The sequence below is a fragment of the Diospyros lotus genome, chromosome 9, assembly GCF_014633365.1.
Source record: "Diospyros lotus cultivar Yz01 chromosome 9, ASM1463336v1, whole genome shotgun sequence".
Classification (NCBI taxonomy): domain Eukaryota; kingdom Viridiplantae; phylum Streptophyta; class Magnoliopsida; order Ericales; family Ebenaceae; genus Diospyros; species Diospyros lotus.
The window spans coordinates 23,424,687-23,445,415 of record NC_068346.1 but is presented as its reverse complement, the minus strand read 5'-3'; positions in this window follow the sequence as shown (position 1 = coordinate 23,445,415).

Below are 20,729 nucleotides of genomic sequence, written 5' to 3'. Positions count from 1 at the left end.
CATAGGATTGATTTATTTGTATTAGATTGTGGATTGTGAGTGGCATCCTAGAGCCCAAGTAATCTAGGTGTATTATTGTGTTGTATTAGTTTTCGGGGTAAGCTAAGGGGAAACCTCGAGGTGTACAAGTTTGCTAGGTGTTCTTGTGTGGAAACCTAGTGGTGGTTTTAGTGGAACCTCAAGTGTCAGTTTGACCTTGAGAGAGCGGAGTAGGTGTTGGATACACCGAACCACTATATATCTTGTGTTTATACTGTGGTTGTTTGTGTATTTATATTGTTATCATCTCCAAACAACATATATATTTATAACAAGTGTATTTTGTGTATAAGAAAATCTCAAGAGTTTTGAAAAGGAAAGAATCAATTTAATAAGTTTTTAATCACTCAATTCACCCCCCTCTTGAGTGGCCATTGTGTGTGTCAAGGGACCAACACCAATGATTGGGTGACATGGTGGGGCACTCGGGGATTAAGTATGTCGCGACAAGATCAACCCCAAAGGTGTGTGGAATAGATTTTTCACGAGAGGTTGAGTATGTCAAGGAGATTTCTCAAGGTAGACATGTTGCATGTTGTCGTTGTTTGTATATGTCATGCTTGTGTGTGTTTCATGCATTCAGTAAACTGTATCATGCCATTACTTAGATTTTTTATCATCTAATCTAAGTTATGCCCCTGGAATATTCAATGTTCTAGCCAGGGACTACTGCGAAGGCGAGAACATGGCTAGTTGAGGGCCAACGATATTTAGTATGATAGTTGTTGTAGCATTTTGAGGCGATAGTATTTACTTTGATTTATGTATGAACAGCTGTATGATAATGTTATCATTAGGTAGCTTTGTACAACGTATTTTGTTATGGAAATATTATGTTAGAATCTCGTGAAAGGCCACAACATTTTGATGTTATTATATCCGCTGCGTTATTCTATGACTCGTTTAGTTTAAGATTATTGATCTTGTTAGTTAAACGGGTAAGACTGGGTCTTTCGAGATCTTATCTTCATGTGAAGATTGTTCTTGTAATCACCACGGATGCCGGCCATCGTATGTGTCAGGCACGTTAAAGTATGTGAAGATTGTTCTTGATACACCACGCGTGATGAACTTGGAAAAAAAAAAGATTCCCGAGAATTCCCTTATAGTGACATGCTTGGTGAGGCAGGGTGTTACAGTAGTGCTCCATATAAAGTCATGCTCAATGCTTATAACAAGATGTATGCACATAGTCTCACGAAATAATGTTGAACATGTCATAATAAAAGTATAAAATGCACAAGCTATTATTACTATTATTGGAATCCAAATATTACTCGTATTCTTCCTTAAAATACCAAATTTGTTGATATTTATTTATTTATTTAATTACTTATTTATTCTGAGGGTGCAACATGAAAACTTCCCAAGGAGTCACCCATCCTATCACTACTCCCACTTGAGCACGCTTCACTTTGGAGTTTTTTGCATTATTGGTTGCCAAAAGGAATGCAGTGCATGGAAAATTTGGTGTGAGTGACTTGCACCCTATTGCCATTTGAATGTCTCCAAAATTCATTCGAATGAATTTGAAGGAACTAAAGCATTTGAACTGGCAGAATGTAACACATTTGAATGCAACAATACCCATTCAAATGAGTGAATGGAATACACACAGGTCATTCGAATGATAGGGAAACTCATTCGAATGCTAGATGATGCAAATCAAGGCTTACTCGAATCTTTCAAGGACTCATTCGAATGACAAAAAAATTCATTCGAATGATAAGATAACACTGAGAACTCATTCAGATACTGTAAAAACTCATTCGAATGACATAAGGCTCATTCAAATGTCTGAAAAACTCATATGAAATAAAACTTACGATAATAGAGACCACAAATCTCATTCGAATGATTTGATAACACTAAGAACTCATTCAGATAACACCCAAAACTCATTCGAATGTCTAAAACATCATAAGAATAAACTTACAGTAATAGAGACTGCATCTTGAATCGAAGCTTAATATTACTACACCATTCCGAAAGAAATATTGGGAGAACAATCCCAATCGATATAGAATAACATCAAGATGAATCGACAATCATACTGGGAAAGGAAACGCTTGCGAGAAAATTATGCATAGCTTATCAAAACTCATTGTACTTTGATATACTGCATGTATATATATATATATATAAACATACTGTCTGATCAATCTGAAAACTCAAATAAAGAGTTACTGAAATTGAGATTATTACTGAAACATGATCCCGTAAGAATGGTTTACTGGGATAGATACTTGCTCATGACTTCACTGTTATACACATACATATATATAGATATATAAACGTATCTATTTATTGATGTAAAATTGAAACTTAACGAAGCTATTGAATAATCTACAAATGTACTCACAAGAACCTATAATGAAAGGGATTACAGGGAAGCTACTTGACTTTCAATCTCTCTGATCAACTTCTACGACTTCGATGGAAATTTCCTATGCCAATATTGCTGTTGAAGCTTCTCCAATTATCTGTTCTTCACGGCGTGAAGAAAAACTAAACACTACGAATATATATATATATATAATGGAGAACAACCCTAAAAGCTAATCTCAATCTCCTATTATAACTTGGAGACCTCTCAGACTTCTCCTCACGCGAGAATAAGCCAGCTCATAATATCACTAATTAGAAATTAAATTCTAATAACAACTTCTTAAATGACCATCATGTCCTTGTACTTAATTCTTAAATAATTAAATGTCATTAAGTGCTATTTCTTAATTAAAAATCTCTAAATTGCCACATTAAATAATTAATTGGTAAATTTACTTTTAAATAATTCTAAATAAATTCTAGACCCTCTAACGGGTCATTACAGATATGGCCTAGAAACCACCATAGTGTTGTGGTTATAGACATTTAAGTGGATCATTAACTGAGGCGATGAGCCATATCTAACCATATCATCATCCTAGAAACCATTATAGTTTTGTGGACAGATGGTATGGCGGTCAAAGATCGAACCTCACATGAAAGAGTTGCCTACTCGAATATGTGGGTATCGCAAGAAACCACCATAGCGTTGTGGAGTATTCATGTAGAAGAGAACTCGATCACCCGCTATGAGTTTCTCTAGGGATTCGCATTTTTCACTTGGGAAGTGTGGGATTCGAAAAAAAACTTGAGTAGGAGGTACCAATTGGTTTAAAACCGAAACTAAATGGATATGCAGGATTAAATCAAACCGACAATCATTTGTTTATTTATGTAGCTTTCTTTTTTTCAAAATGGAAAACTCAAACCCAATTTTTTTAATTTTGGACAAAAACATATTAACTAGATTGAATTTCAAGGATTGGTTTTGTAACTCTTGCCTGAGACTCTTCCTGAGGAGTCAAGTGAGAAGGAGCGAGCAACATGGGAAGTGATGAGGAGTGAGCAACATGGGAAGTGATAAGAGATCAAGATCTAAGGGCGAGGAAATATATCTTGGCCTCCATGAGTAACGAGCTCCAGCGTCAACATGAGCATATGACTGGCATAGCTAGCATGATTTTGAATCTGCAGGAGCTTTATGGATAGCACAGTTGAATAGTTAGATATGAGATATCTAAGTAATTGTTCACAACCAAGATGGTAGAAGGCACTAATGTGGGAGACCACGTATGAAGATAATTAATTTGATTAGTCAGCTAGAAGTATTAGAATTTTATATGGATGTCAAGCTGCAAATTGACCTGATCCTCCAGTCTCTCCCAGAATCATTTGCCCCGTTCATACTTAACTTCAATATGAACAAGTTCATATGCTTGCTCCTTGTAACGACCCGCTCCCACTTACGGGCACCACCGGTAAATAATCGACCAAATTACTCACCCGACAACCACAACTGAAGGGTTGGACTATGTTTCAACAGGAAATGCCCTAGGTGGGAACTAGGCTTCGTCCTTCCCTTCGCTCCACTCAGGAATCGGTCCCAACTCAAATAAGAAAAATCCAGCGGACCAAGACCCGAAACCTGAGTGAGCTTCACCTCTCTTCAGCTCACCCCATAGCAAGCCAGAGGTGACCCAGGCACAAAGCTAGCATACAAACACTTCGCTGAGTATTGGGGATTTATGAGAACATACCTTACTGATCTTGACTCGGTCCGAAACTTGGCTTTACCAACTATGCCACATTCAACAAGCAATCTCACAATCATCTATCACACTATGATGATTACACAATTGAATACATTTAAGCTCAAAAACACAGACATTTACTCACAAGGGTATACATACACCACGCCCCCTGGCTACATACAAGCAATATTAAAAATACATAACCGGGCAACACAGCTAGTTGCCACAACGGCCTCCCGGCGCCATCCCTGCTTGCATCCGGACTTGCATCATCTACACATGAGGTAAAACCTCATGAGTCATAAAGACTCAGTAAGGGTGCAATGCATGTAAATATGAGTATAATCATGTTTATGTATGCCAATGCATGCAAATGAGGCTAGGCTCACATATCCTCACAACCCACTAAGGTTTGAGGCATCAACCTATCAGCCCCTACCACACTAGTCCTCCATATGGCCATAGGTCCACTAGGTCTTGCATCACACAAGATATAACCACTACATGCCAATGCAACATAAAAATATTATCAAACACATTTACCAACTTGCAAGGCCACTTCCACATGGGGCCATCCCTTACCTGGCTCGAAGCCTCATCTCTGCTTCGGCGAGAATGCCAACCCGAACACCGAGCTCTTCTAGGATCACCATCTCCCCGGTCGGACCTAGATGTAACCACACACAAAATCCCAACTCCATTAACCTCCGGCATTAAACCAATGCCCTCAACTACACCGAACATCACCAAAATCATTCATTAACAAATTTCAAATAACCCCAACACAGGATTTAATCCAACTAATACTACCTAATTCGTTATCTTGCATAATGAGAATAATTAAATTAATTTACTTCAATTAATTCAAAAGAATTAATTAATTACCTCATTCAATTTGGAAGGAAAAATCGGTCAAACGCCCACACCGACGTTGCTTCCCGAGCTGCCGTCTCATGCCCGAAATCCCATTCTCGAGCTTCCGGGACCTTTCCCCAATTTTCTGAAATTTTTCGAGATTTTCTCCTATTTTCCAGAATTTTCCATATTTCTTTTTCTTTTCTATTTTTTTTTCTTTTTCTTTTCTCTTTATTTTCTTTCTCTTCTCCCCTGTTTTCTTCCTCCCGCGCGGCACTATTCACCTTCTTCTCCAACCTTCCCGCGCGCCTTTTCCTTCCTCTCGGCCAGCAGCTTCCGCGCATGGCCGCGAGCCCCCTTGCCAACGTCTCAGCCATCACCGGCCACCTCCCATCGACGCACAGTGGCCACCCGAATCGGCATCCCCCACCTTGGTCGCTGCCATCGCGAGCAGCCATAGCTGCCTCTCTCGAGCAGCTTGCACGCACCGCTACAGCCATCACCACGGGTCTCGACTGGCCATCGACGCACCAAGGCGGCCCCTGCGACGCACCTAGGCAGCCTCCCCTTCAGCCTCCACGAGTTCTGTCGCGCGCCCTCGCTGGTTTGCTGCCGCCTTCTTCTTCTTCCATCATCAGCTATCTCTGCCATCACCGACTTCCACTGCTACCGCTGGTCACCGCGGCCGCCGGCCTTGTTGGACTGCCATTGGAGTCTTCAAGCTCCCGAAACCGAAGCTTCAATCGTAGGCTTTAATAGCTGGTTCTTCCTCGGCCATTTCAACAGCAGCTTTAGCTGCTACTTCCATAGCCGAGTTTGGCCATCTCTCCCTCTCGGAATGCTCTCTCGCGATCACTTGCAAAGCCTCGGCCAACACTCTCCCATGATCTCTCACTCTCATTTACTCTCTCTGCTCGCTCCCTCTATCTCTCGTTCTCTGATCTCACGGCCATTTCAAATGGCAGAGGCGTACACGAGGAAGCTTCACGGAAGCTTCCTCACGCCTATATATATACATATATATATAATTCACACATTAAACCCTCAATTCTCATTATTTACACTTGAGAACCCCTAATTCCACTTAGGAATTTTTAATAATGACATATGGGCCCTCCAAGCCTAATTTAATTATCATTAACCCACACAAATTCTTTATTCTTTAAACATTAATAATCGGCATCTACTCGGGAATCTTGATTTCATCCCTGGGCCTGCACGGGACCTTTATTCGACCTGAACACACTTAAGGGTTGCCTTACTCAGAAAACCGAACCACCCCTAGGGTCCCCTTAGCTTCCAAGAGGTCCCCTCCGACTATTCGGTATTGGCACCCACTCGGGCTTATACAGAATTTATTTCGAAATTTATTCCTGATCGGACCGCTTCTAACGTCATTATCCTCATCTCGAGACGCTCACCAATCCCTTGCCTTCTTCCCTGGACATCCAAGTCCCGAGGCACTCTCAACTGCCAATTCGACAATTTTATTAATTAATTTCTCGATATTGACCCTTGGGCTTCCCGGACCACCCGAGGTCCTTTCAAAATAATCAAAAATTATTTATTTTCAACACCATGTAATACCGGGTATTACACTCCTCGAGTTTTTAAATATGTTAATAACTGCCCAGCCTAGATAAAGGGCAAGAAGTAAGAATGAGTTCTTGCTATAACTTCAATCATCAAAGACTTCTAAAAGGAAGAAGAAGCTCGGGCCAAAGAGGGACATTTCCAAGAACAAGCAAAAAGTGAAAAGGACAAAGGGAAAGTGTTTCCATTGATAACAGGATAGGCATTGGAAGAGGAACTGCCCGGTCTATCTCTCTAGCTTGAAGGTTAAGCACTTGGAGAACCAGGGTTCAAGTATATCTTCTTTCTATTTTATTGAGATGATCAATGAGATTGGTCATTCTCCCATCTCATGGATTCTTAATTCAGGTGCAACTTCTCGAATTTGTGTTTCCATGCTGGATCTTGAGGAGAGTAGGCCACTTGGGAAGCGGGAAGTTGTCCTCAGAGTGGAAAATGGAGCTCTTGTAGAGCCATTAGCTATAGGGACAATTTCTGTAACTCTCAATTCAGGGCATGTAATAACTCTTAAAGACTATTTATTTTTACCAAATACTTTTAGGAATGTAGTGTCCATTCCTAGACTTGTTAGGGCTAGTTATGAACTTTCTTTTTCTAACATTGCATGCCATATTTGTTATGGTAATGAGATAGTTGGCTTGAGCATTACTGGAAAATGTTTCAAAATTTTTTAAGGCATAGAAAAATTGTCGACCGATTCTCTATATCTATCGATAGTTTTTCACTTATGTCAAAAGAAATAAGAACAACACAGAACTGTTGACAATTTTCATGATTGTCAATCATTTAATCAGAAAGTCCATTGTCTTACTTGATTTGTTAACCTGTTTTATCGACTGGGGCTATATATGTTCCGAAGTCAATCAATTTTCTTCTATCTCTAAACCCTAATCGGTCGACCATTCCTCTCCCATTCCATTCGCTTGATCTTTCCAAGTCATCTCATTTAAATTTTTTCAATCTTTTGATCGATTATCGTCTTAAACTCGATTATGGCTCGAACCAATAACATCGGGAAAGAGAATGAGAGTGTAAAGGCGAGTTCACAACCACAATCTCATTTTCAATCTCTTAAGCTTTTTGGGAACCAATGCCAAAAAGAAAGATTCGATCATAGCTTCGACTACCGAGAGGTATTACTTAGATGATACTTGGAAATTCAATTCCTATAATCAATTAAATTTCCTTACATCGATACATTCAAGGAATTTGGTTAGTAGAACTTTATGTCTCTGCATAGGGATATTATTGTAGACTTAGTTAAGGTGGTTTATTCCAATGGAAATAACGTCTACAATGGAGAAAAATCTAATAAGAGGTTCAAATCCAACATAGGTTCAACCAACTTTGAAGTAAATACAAGTTTAATCCATAATTTGTTTGGGATTCTTGAGGAAGGGGAAGGATACTCTAGTTGGTCCTGCAATTAAGCAGCTACCTGTCAATTGATTTTTGAAGATGATTCGATTATGGAGTATATTTTTTACACAACTAGGATGTCATTGGACAATAGGATATTACATATCATCTGCACTCAAGTCTTAGTTCCTAGAAGTCGCAATTTTGTCCAAATCATCAAAGAAGACTTATGGCTCATGCAATGCATCATAGCAAAAATGAGACCAAATCTGTGGTTATTAATGGTGATGACTAGGTCACTACCCTATGGAATGGCAATTAGTGAGATTATAGTATATCATATTCAAGGATTAGGGAACATTTGACGAGTTCATATCAATCTTGCCAAGCACGTTAATGCTGCCACAGCCATGAGAATAGAGTTCAAAGAAAATGAATGGATTCAGAGTAGAAAGAGGAAATTGGTTGTTGATGAAGACCATGAGGAAGATCAACCCATCTCTTAGCCTGGACCAAGTCCATCATCATCCCAATAGAGAGAGGACACACTGCCCTGTGATAATGATCTCTAGTTAGTCATTCATGGCCTTGCTCATCTCAAGAGCGAAATGAGCCTTATTTAGTTATGTCAGGATCAAATAATGGCTAGGAAAAATGAGATGTCATCTCAACTCACCCAGCTCATTCCTCTCATTAGGGGTGTGCATTCGATTATAATCGAATCAAATCACTCGATTTTAGCTAATCGAACTGAACCTCCCTTAAGTATCGAACCGAACCGAACTGACTTTATACACTAACCGAAATAATTGAAACGGAACTAACCGATTTAGACTTCGAACTAACCAAATCGAAAATATAGCCCAAAAATCGAATCGAAGCAAACCAAACATAAACAAAAAAATCAATTTAACTGACTTCCCAAAACAAATCACAAAATAGAAACAACGAATTCACAGAGCCAAGTCAAAGCATCAAAAGATTAAACAAACAGTAAGAAAAACCAACCAGATCAAACATGATAATCAAAACCACACGACGATTTAAGTTTTTGAAATCGTATTACCTTCTCAAATTTTTAACGACGAAACCAATCAGATCGTTGACGAAAAGGTGAGGGTGAAATGGGTTAGGGTTTGTTGTCGCTTTCGACAAGTGGGGGGTGACTCTTAGGTTATAGGGTGCAGGGGGGCTAGGTCTTGGGTGGGGGAGAAGCCGATGGCGACGGCGAGGTGAGGGTTAGCCAGTAACCTAGGGTTTGATGCTTTGACAGGTGGGGAGGTGACTTTCGGGCTATCAGGTGCAGGGAGGCTAGGTGTTGGGTGGGGGAGAAGAAAACGGAGAAGGCATTCGGCTTCGACAGCGGCGGTGAGGTGAGGGTTAGCTAACGACCTAGGGTTCGATGCTTTGATAGGTGGGGGCTGAATCTCAAGTGTAAGAGGGTTGGGTGTTGGGTGGGGGAGAAGCCCACAACGAAGGCGTTTGGCTTTGACGATAACGATAAGGTGAGGGTTAATAGGTGACCTAGGGTTTAATGCTTCGACGATAGGTGGGGCTGAGGGGGTGAGGCAGTCTTGGGCTATCAAGTGTGTAAGAAGAAGAAAGAACGTTGAATGGACTTGGACGTGGGAGGGGGGGTGACGCGATCTTCGACTCTTAGCCATCTTAGGTCAATTGGTTCGGTTTTGCGGTTCTTTTTGCCCAAATACCAGAACCAAGCCAACTACTTGATGTTTTTGGAAAATGGTAGCCGAATCCAAACCGCCCACAATGGATAACCAAATTGAACCGACATAATCGGTCAGTTTGGTTCGGTTAAATTGGTTAACCCGATTTTATGCAAACCCCTACTTCTCATGCATTCTACTCTTACTATGCTTGTTTCTTCAAATGGATGTATGTTAAATGAAGTAGAATGAATAAAGTGTTACTCTTTTGAATGATCAAAGTTCTTTTGAATAAATTATTATATTGTGCATGTTCTTTGCTGGAGTTTCAAATTTCAAGTTAACTTTGTAAGTTGTATTCTTTTCATCACCAAAAGGGGAGTATTTATTTTGCAACCTACCATTTTTTTTATTATGACAAAAAGGGGAGAATTATAGCATTTCTGTTTGGATTTTGTTTAAAAAGTTTTCTTATCATCTAAAAAGGGGAGATTGTTATTTTATTTTTGACATTATTTTGATGATGAAAAGCTTCACCATTATCCAATTGATATTTTCATGATAAACTATCTTTATATCTTGAAAAATATCTTGATAATGAAAATCTTTGGATTCCCAAAATGAAAATGAAAAATAAGGAATTTATTATTGCCTAAGGATGTGCAATCATTTAGTTTTTCATATAATTCTTTTAAACTCATTTGAATTTTTGTGTATGTTATATTTATGATAAAATCCTAAGATTTCTTTTAAATATCACGAACAAAAACTATCCACTTTCTTAATGAAACAATCAACTTTTTTTGAGGTTTGGCCAAAGAAAGTCGACAATTTCTATAATCTGTTGATAGGCAAATTTCATGCTCTTGTTCCATTAGTTCTAAGTTCAAAATCAATTGATAGTGACTATATAGTGTCCACATTTTTCAAAACTATCCACTTATTATTCAAAACTATCAATCATTCATTTAATGAAGTCGACTTTTCATTTAAAATCTCAAAAGTTTTCAAAAACCTTCATGAAATTTCATATACTTCGATGAAAACTATCGGCTAGATTGGGTATCTGCTGATAGTTCCTTCATTGACAATTTTAAACAGCCAGTTTTTTCAAACATTAAATGCATCCAACAACACCATCAATGGCTAATAAATTCAAAGCATTGGAGAAACCTATAAATATTATGCCAAATGAGCATTGAAGAGTTAGAAGAAACTATTACAAGCATCAAAGTTGCATTATTCTCTTCAAGTGCACTCACGTTTTTTAATCTTTTCTCTCAAAAGGCTTTTCTTTGTATATCATTTATACGAATTTGTTTAAACCTCTATGTATATTTCGAGAGATATTGTAACTAGGAAATTCATCTCTCAAATCATCTCTTCATATTATTAATTGTATATTTTCTAGTGGTATTGCTAGAAGGTGCCTACTTGAGTTCAAGTAGGAGGTTTTGGTGATTTTGGAAATCTTTAGTGAGAAGATAAGATAGTGGAATAGGTTGGTTAAATTGAACCACTATACATCTATTGTCATATTCATCTTTGTTTTATATTCCTTCTTGCATTACTAAAACCATCTTACACTTACTGTTTTATTGCACTAAAACCTCATTTCAAGTAAAAATTTTCAAATCTCCAAGTAAATTAATTTTCAAATCTCCAAGTAAATTTTACAACACCTAATTCACTCATCTCTTAGGTGTGTGATGACATACTTGTGCAAACTTAACATGAACAACTGCCACACACTACAAAAAAATTAGCATTTAGCAGCGATTTTTTTTGCATTTAGCGGCGGTTTTCAAAACTGCCGCTAAGTCAGCCGTCGCGGAGCGTTTAGCAGCGATTTTTTTCAACCGCTGGAATAACCGCCGCTAATTTTAAATTTTGCGGCGATTTTAAAAACCGCCGCTAAATAAGTGATTTAGCAGCAGTTTCTATAATATTTAGCGGCGGTTTTGAAACCACCACTAAAATTAAAATTTTATTTTTTTAATTTTTTTTAAAATTTTATTTTTAAAAATTAAAAAAAATATATTTAATTTTAGCGGCGCTTTCAAAATCGCCGCGAAAATTAATAAAAAAAATTAATTTTTTTTTAATTTTAGCGGCGGTTTCAAAATCGCTGCTAAAATTAATAAAAAAATTAATTTTTTAATTTTAGCGGCGATTTCAAAACCGCCGCTAAAATAAAAAATTTAATTTTTTAATTTCCTGCGCGGGCCAATCCAGCACGCGCTCGGCCTCTCAACCCGCGCCCGCGAGCCCTGCGCTCACCCAACCCTTGCACGCCACGTGGTGATGCTGGAAATTAAATCCCAGCACCTCCCCCTCCCCAAGTTTCGAACCCAAAACTCTCACTGTGCACACACGAGCGCGAACCACTTGATCTGCGAAACACTCCATGACATATGTGGACATATATATATTATATACATTAGCAAAATTATATTTTATATATTTTAAAAACAAATATATAAAAGAATAATAGAATAAATTAAAAATAGATTTTTAATTTATTAAAAATCTATATTAAAATTTCATAATTCTGAAAATAAGTTTCTAACAACTAATTTTATATTTATTTAAATTTCAGAATTATATTTTAGAATTATATTTATAAATAGATTTTTAACATTTAATAAGTTTATTTATAAATAAATTTTAGAATTATATTTTATATTTTTTAATATATATTAAAAACATTTATTAATTGATTATTTTTAAAAAGAATAATAGAATAAATTAAAAATAAATTAATTGAGTTAAATTAAATAAATTATCAAAAAATATTAAATTAGATTTTTAATTAATTTTGCTATTAATTTAAATGCAATTTTAAATTTATTTTTAAGATTTTATATTTAATTTTATTAATTTAATTTTTAATTATTTTCTGAAGCTAAATTTAATTTTTTTAATGAAAATAATGAATTTTAATATTTAAGATTTTTATTTAATTTTAATTATATGATAATTATAAATATAAATTAAAACTCTTAAATATGAGTAAGAATAAATTTTTTCAATAATAACAAAATTTTAAAAAAATTAATTTTGATTTCTTCCATAGTCTTAAAAATGTGATACCTTAAATATTAATTAGTATTGAAAAACCGTAACATTGAAAAACCGTGGCATTTGACAACCTTAAATAATTTTTTATGAATTTGTTAAGACATCACATTTTCAAAACTATAATATAATTATGAAAGTAATTAATAATTAATTAATCACTACCTTTGATTTAATGCAAGTTTTTGAGGGGAAAAATTCATCATTGATTGACACTTGGCAAAATACTTTATTTGACTATCATATTTTAATATTATATAAATATACATAGAATAAAGATATAAAAATAATATTTTAAATAAATGAATAATTTTCTATGACTTAATTAATAGTTTAAGTTGTCTATTAATATTTCTCATAAAACTCATGCAAATTTAATACAAAACAATTAGCATTGAAAAACTCGTATATTGAAAATTTATTATTAATTTTACAATAATTAGTACATATTATTTCAAAACAATTGAAAGATTTAAATTATTAATGCAAATTACAAAATATAAATTATTAATGTGATAAGTAGTAAACGCAAATCATTAATGCAAGCTTTGGGGGAAAATTTTATTACTACTTATTATTTCAAAGCAATTGAAAATTTTAAATTATTAATGCAAATTACAAAATATAAATTATTAATACAATAAATATTAATTGCAAATCATTGATTAATGCAAGTTTTGGGAGTAAATTTCTTTTTTCAAGACTATCTTACTTTTATATATATAAAGATGCAAATTACAAAATATAAATTATTAATGCAATAAGTACTAAATGCAAATCATTAATGCAAGTTTTGGGAGAAAATTTTATTACTACTTATTACTTCAAAGCAATTGAAAATTTTAAATTATTAATACAAATTACAAAATGTAAATTATTAATACAATAAGTATTAACTGCAAATCATTAATTAATGCAAGTTTTAGGAGGAAATTTCTTTTTTCAAGACTATCATACTTTTATATATATAAAGATTTTGTAATTAATTTAAATTAAATTTTTAATTTCTTTTTAAGATTTTATATTTCTTTTTATTAATTTAATTAATTTAATTTTAATTTTAAATTATTTAATTATTTTTAAATTTAGCGGCGGTTTAACCGCTGCTAAATTAAAATTTTTAATGAATTTTGTGACGGTTTTAAAAATCGCCATTAAATTAAATTATTTAATGAATTTATAATTTAATTTTAATTTTAAATTATTTAATTATTTTTGAATTTAGCGGCGATTTTTCAAAACCGCCGCTAAATTAAAATTTTTAATAAATTTTGCGGCAGTTTTTAAAAACCACCGTTAAATTAAATTAGTTAATGAATTTATAATTTAATTTTAATTTTAAATTATTTAATTATTTTTGAATTTAGCGGCAGTTTTTCAAAACTGCCGCTAAATTAAAATTTTTAATGAATTTTGCGGCGGTTTTTAAAAATCGTCGTTAAATTAAATTATTTAATGAATTTATAATTTAATTTTACTTTTAAATTATTTAATTATTTTTGAATTTAACGATGATTTTCCAAAATCGTCGTTAAATTAAATTTTTTTATGAATTTTGAAAATCGCCGCAAATATTAATTTAATTTTAATTATAAATTATTTAATTATTTTTTAATTTAGCGACGGTTTCTCAAAAATCGCCGCTAAATTAAATTTTTTAATAAATTTTGTGGCGGTTTCGAAAATCGCTGCAAATATTAATTTAATTTTAAATTTTAAATTATTTAATTATTTTTAATTTAGCGACGGTTTCTCAAAAACCACTGCTAAATTTTATTTTATTTTTTAATTATTTAATTATTTTCTAAATTTAGCGGCGATTTTTTAAAATCCGTCGCAAAATTGAATGTTTTAATGAATTTTGCGACGGTTTTTCAAAACCACCGCGAAATGTTAAAAAAGTCGCCGATAAAATAGTATTTTGCGACGGTTTACAAACCGTCGCAAAATTTCATTTTTTGCGGCGATTTTAGAAACCGCCGCAAAAAAATCGCTGCTAAACATCAATTTTTTTGTAGTGACAAAAGGTTTCTTTGGACACTATTTGCAAGATCCATTTGGAATCCTAGAGTCAGGTTACTATCTAGTGAACTTGTTCTCCAACAAGCACCTGTGTACTAATTTAGGCATCCAATGCCCATAGTCTGTAAGACCAACTACCATCTTCACTAAGGTAATGGCATAACACACACCAATCTCTTTGCGTCATTGATATCCCATCTCAATGACAATTTCGACTAGGGACGTTTTAAGGTATACTCTTGTGTGTATCAAAGACTTTACAAATAAAGTCACACTTCAATACTTTTCTACATAGAGTATCCCTAAAGACTTTATCTTTAGGCATCCTATATAATTAAATATAAAAGACAAAGATGTGCCCATTGAACGGGTCTTATAAACTAACATATATATTTTGGGAGAAAACATGGAATATGATACTAAAAAAAGATTTTTATACATGCGAAGCAATTTTGCATGCTAATAAAGTTGAATCAAATGTGAAAGCATTTTATGGGAGGAGAAGAAACAAAACCATTTAAGAACACAAGAAACAAACCACATAAACATAACATTTTTGAGTGATTCAGCCAACAAATCTAGTCCATTACTTTAACTCCTCACTAAGGATTTTGGAAACATCCATTAAGAGATTTTAGCTTTTAGGGATCGACTATAACCCATACATAGTTTTTATAAGCTCAACTAAAAGCTCCACTTTTCACTAGTTAAGTAGAAATCCTAGCTTTTCACAGGAGCAGTTGTAACCTCTACTTTTCATGGGTTAAGTAGGAACCCCAGCTTTTCACGAGAGCAACTATAACCTCTACATGCAACTTTTTCAAACTAAGCTCAGCCACAACCAATACATAGCCTTTCAAATGATCAAGTTTAACCTTTTACAAGTTTCACAGTCTTTGTGAAAAGATTTCTCAAGAGAAAAATAAAAGATGATACAATGATTTCAAACACTCTTAAACAAAAAAGAGTTATAAGAATATGAATGAATAGAACACTCAACTTTCTAATTTCTGGTTTAAGAAGATCTGCATGAAGCTCAATCAGATAATGGTTTGAAGTGAAAGAAGATGAGCACAAAAGATTGTCACTCAAGTGGTGAACTTTAACCATAAAATAATTAGGCTTTGTTGTGTCTCAATTTAGGTTGGCTCTACATTGCTTGGACATCAGCTTAGGCTCACTTGATAATAGAAACATGACTTTGTACAACACTTGACCTTTTATAGAAGTTTTGAGACTTAAATTTTTCCTTGATACCTACACATACTCAACTTCTTTTGATTTAACTGATAACAACCAAATTAGTTAAGAATGATATGCATATTGTAAAGATAAAACCTTTTGCACACCATGCATAAACATATTTATTATTTATTTATTATAAAACATAGTTAGACTTCATAAAATATTCAAATAAAGCTCTAATGGTCAAAACTATCCTCTTTTTCTCCTCTGAGTAACGGCTATATTTTTTAAAATCTGACAAAGGATACTCGATTATCATATAGGGTTACTCGACTAATATAGCACTTACTCAATTGGACTTTTCAAGTAATCGATTATCTAAAAAGCTTACTCCAGTATGACCAAATTATTACTCGACTAATAACTTAAAAGCCATAGAGACCTTCCATTACTTACTCGATTACTAGGCTAAAATACTCAACTAATGCATGAAAATTACTCGAGTACCAACATTGGTTACTCGATTTCTTTCAAGTCCAAAGACTTAGTCAAAGACAAACCAAACTTTACTCGACTAATATATATATATATATATATATACTCGATTATCCAAATCCATTAGTCGATTAAAACAAAACTTTACTCAATTAAAAATGTGCTCAAATTTCATAAATTTAGAGATACTCGATTATTCAAAAAAGTCACTTGAGTGATGAAAGATCATGACTCAATTATAAAAGCATCATACTCGATTTATCTTTAATAAAACAGAGCATTTGCAAAACATACTCAAGTAGGAACCTATGATAGTCGATTGAATCAATTCAGATACTTGATTATTTTTGAAAGCATACTAAGCAATACTCGATTGATTAAATCAAAAGTTTTTTCAAACGTAACCGATTTTTCACAAAGTTTTTCATAAGCTTTACAGCATAGTCGACTAATATAAAAATATCTTTGATTGATTTTATCAAGAGGCTTTTTCATACTTAGCTGATTTTGAAAGTGATTTTCTCACAAGCTTTATATCATACTTGACTAATACAAAACCATACTCAACTACTTTGAAAGAGATATATATGAGCATGAAGTTCTCCAATTTAAGAAAATTTATAAAATGTTTTCAAAATCATCAATAAACCAAATTTATTGAAAATATATTTTCTAAAAACTATTTTATCAATAAATCAAAATACAAATTTCTCAACAAAGAGAAAGTTTGGATACGATCGAGCAAGCCTCAGGATGGCTGCCTACCAACGAAGAATTGCTAATTATTACAATGCAAAAGTAAAAACAAGGCCATTATCCAAATGAGATCTCGTGCTACAAAAGACTGCCATCATGAAAGCGCTCTGTGAGGAAGGAAAGCTACAAGCCAATTGGGAAGGACCGTATCGGATCACAAAAATGATTGGGTCGAACACATGCATCTTACAGACCCTATAGGGGGATGACATTGACAAAACGTGAAACACTAATCACTTGAAACTATGTCTCTCTTCTGATATGTGAGGAGAGTTTTTTAAGGACTTGTCGTAACTTTCAAGATAATAAAGGCATCCCTAAGTACATTCGTGGACATAAGCAAAGTTTCTCAAACCACGTAAAAAACATGGTCTTGTGGATGCTCTTTTTTGTGTGTGAAATGTATCTTACAAGTAAAAATAACCAATATAGGCAATCGCTAGGGAAAAACAATATGAAAAACTTAATTGAGGTTAAGCCACCCAACAAGAAAAGGCCATTAAGATTTTCGGTAGTCATTTGTGTTGACGGATAAAGGACGAAGGACTCGCCCCGTACACACGCGGACTACAACAGAAAAATATTAAGATATTTAGGAATCACTTACGTCGACGGATGAAATACTTGCCCTGAACACACATGGATTATGCAAAAAATTGTCAGGATGTTAGGGGTGACTTGTGTTGACGAGCCAATGACTTGCCTCGGACACATGCAGATTACACGAGGAGCCATTAAGATGTTTGGGGGGTCACTTGCGTCGACGGACAAAGGACTTGCCCTGAAGACATGTAGATTATGAGAAAAAACGCTAAGATGCTTGGGGGTCACTTGCGTCGACGAACAATGGACTTGCCCAAACACGCGCAGATTGTGCGAGAAACCATTAAGATGTTCGGGGAGTCATTCACGTCGACAGACGAAGGACTTGCCATGAACACACATGGATTACACAAGGAACTGTTAAGATGTTTGGGCGTCACTTGTGTCGATAGACGAAGGACTCACCTCGAGCACATGCGAATTATATGCGAAACCATTAAGATGTTTGGGGGTTACTTGCGTCAACAGACAAAGGAATCGCCCTGAACACACGAATAATGAAATGCCTGCAAAAAGCCCTCATGGCATTTTAAGCACAAATAAACACCTCATCAAAGTAATAGAATTGGGGAGTGGCAAGGTCGCCCTCCCCAATGCATAACCAATACTCACAAGGAGTTCTTTAATAGAACCCGTTATCTTAGAGAACCGAAGAGCAACCTTCGCTAAAACTAATGTGCGTACATCATCACATGAGGTGTAAAAGCAAGCAAAGAGATAACAACTGTACAATATAGCAAATCATCATTAGAAAAATAATTATCAATAACAAATAGAATCGTCAAAAACATTCAAGTCTCTAAGCTATTACAAAAAGAGAGTCCGTACAACCAAGAAAAAAGAAAACCCTCCAGGAAATCAGTCGTCGACAAGAGGTTAGGGGATAGACGGAGCCACGGAGGGAGCTAGATCGTCGACAGTCTTAGGGACGATCGAACTACCCACATTGGCTCCTAGGGGCTCGTCAGGTTCTCTAAGTTATCTACTAGGGAGCTGGGGAGATATGAATTCGAGCTATAGGCATCAGGCTCATACCGACACCAGACCAAGGAATCTATATTATTGGTGGCCTCATAAGAGAAAACTAAGTTATCAAAGGATTCCCCAAGCCTCTTCAACTTAAGGAAGAAACAGGCCAAGTAAAAGCCAAACTTGATGAAGCCCATAGCATACTCCTCTTTCCCCTCGAAGTAATCACAAGAGAGACAAGATTCCCAGAATGCTTCGGCTTGGATCTAGTCACAACCCTATGAATGTTGTTGGTGGTATGCCTAGAAGTACCTCCAGGTCTCCTCCTCCTTTGCTTGGCTCCAGTCAGTCTCCAAGCAAAGGTGCTCAATATCTCACTCCAAAATGTCAACCTAATTAGCACAAACGGGGTCACTCTAAGAAAGCTATCCCTAGAGCTCCAAAGATGTTTGGCGCAAAGTCTCGTACTCCTATTAGGCCTCACGGGCCCACTGGTATGCACACTAAGATTTTGTATCCCACTTCTCTCACTCTTAAACCTGGTAAGCCATCTGATCTTACATAAAATGGTGGTGGGCACGAGTGCGTGCATTCGCACCACCATGCATTACACATCCTAAATGAAGAAAGAGATCAGGGATGAAAAGGAATAAGCGTAGGCAATAAAGATAGGAAAATGGACAAAAATACTTATGTGGACAATCTCACGCTCTAAGTTGTCCATATAGTCGAGAAAGTTTTCGCCAAACATATCTTTCTCATCCTGGGGGAGGAGAGTGGAATAAATAAGGCGAGCATCGATTCCAAACTTAGTCATAGAGTCAGAGTCGATTACACTAGGGTTTACTTGAAAATGGTCACCTCATAGTCGACGACCATCTTCCAGGCAACTAGTCGGTTACAAGGGCTGGACCTCCAAGAGGATTGGGAGGATGAAAGTTATTTTCTGACTTGAGCTAGATGCAATCTAGATGAGTAGGGAAGGCCTGATATGTCTATAATGAGACCCGCCAAGGCATGCCTGGGAAGAACCAAGAAGGTTGATGCCAGCAGCTACAACATCTCGAGGATCAGGAGACTCCAAATAGTCCCATCTTTGCCAAAAAAGACACAAGAACTGGCCAGAGTTCCTCAGAGAACAAAAATGAAGAAATTACTATGTGAACACAGAGATCGAAGAGGAAAATAAATGAATACCCTCAGGAGAAACTTGTTCCTCGTTAAGGATATGAGCGTTGGGCCGGGATTCCTCACTCAACTCTCCTCCCAAAGAAACAACCTCATCAGCGCCATCATCGTCATAGGGGAAGCCAACAATGGATACATCATGCAAAATCCGAGAGGGGACGACAAAGTTTTGGTAAGACGCCCTAACCTGTGGTGGCGGTATTCTTTTTGGACATAATGTCTTGGAGATAGGCAAGACCTACGGACACTAACTTGTGGATTTCGTCCACAAAATAGGCTTGGAGGTTCATGAGGTAACAATATTTGATATCATACTCCTTGTGATCGGAATCCCAACACCACTAGTGAAGGGTCATGAAGTCGTAAGAAGGCATGAATATGAATCATTTATCTTCAAAGTCATGTGCTTTTTGTGGTGAGTCGATAAATAGTCTCTACATGTCGAGGACTCGCTAAAGGTATAGAAGTTAACAAGTTTGTCCACTCCTCGAAGCTTATAAAAGCAACTAGAAAGCTCTAGGGTCACTAAGCACCTCTCTCAACTCACACAAAATGGAAAAAGCTACCAAAAGCAGCCATTCGTTGGGATGGATTTGAGGAGGAGCAAGATGAAAATCTCATAAAAATTCCTGCCCAAAGCTAGATAATGGAAACTTGAGGCCTATCGCTAGGGATGCTTCGTACATGGCTATCCATCCTAACCCAATGAAGGACGAACATCCCTACTCCTTAGTAGGCAACCTCATCTCATTGGGAGAGGGGGGGGGGGAGGTAAATGATGAGGCAATCCTCACAAGGTCTCTCTCCCCAAAGTGAGAATGCTTGCCAAGGAACCTCTTGG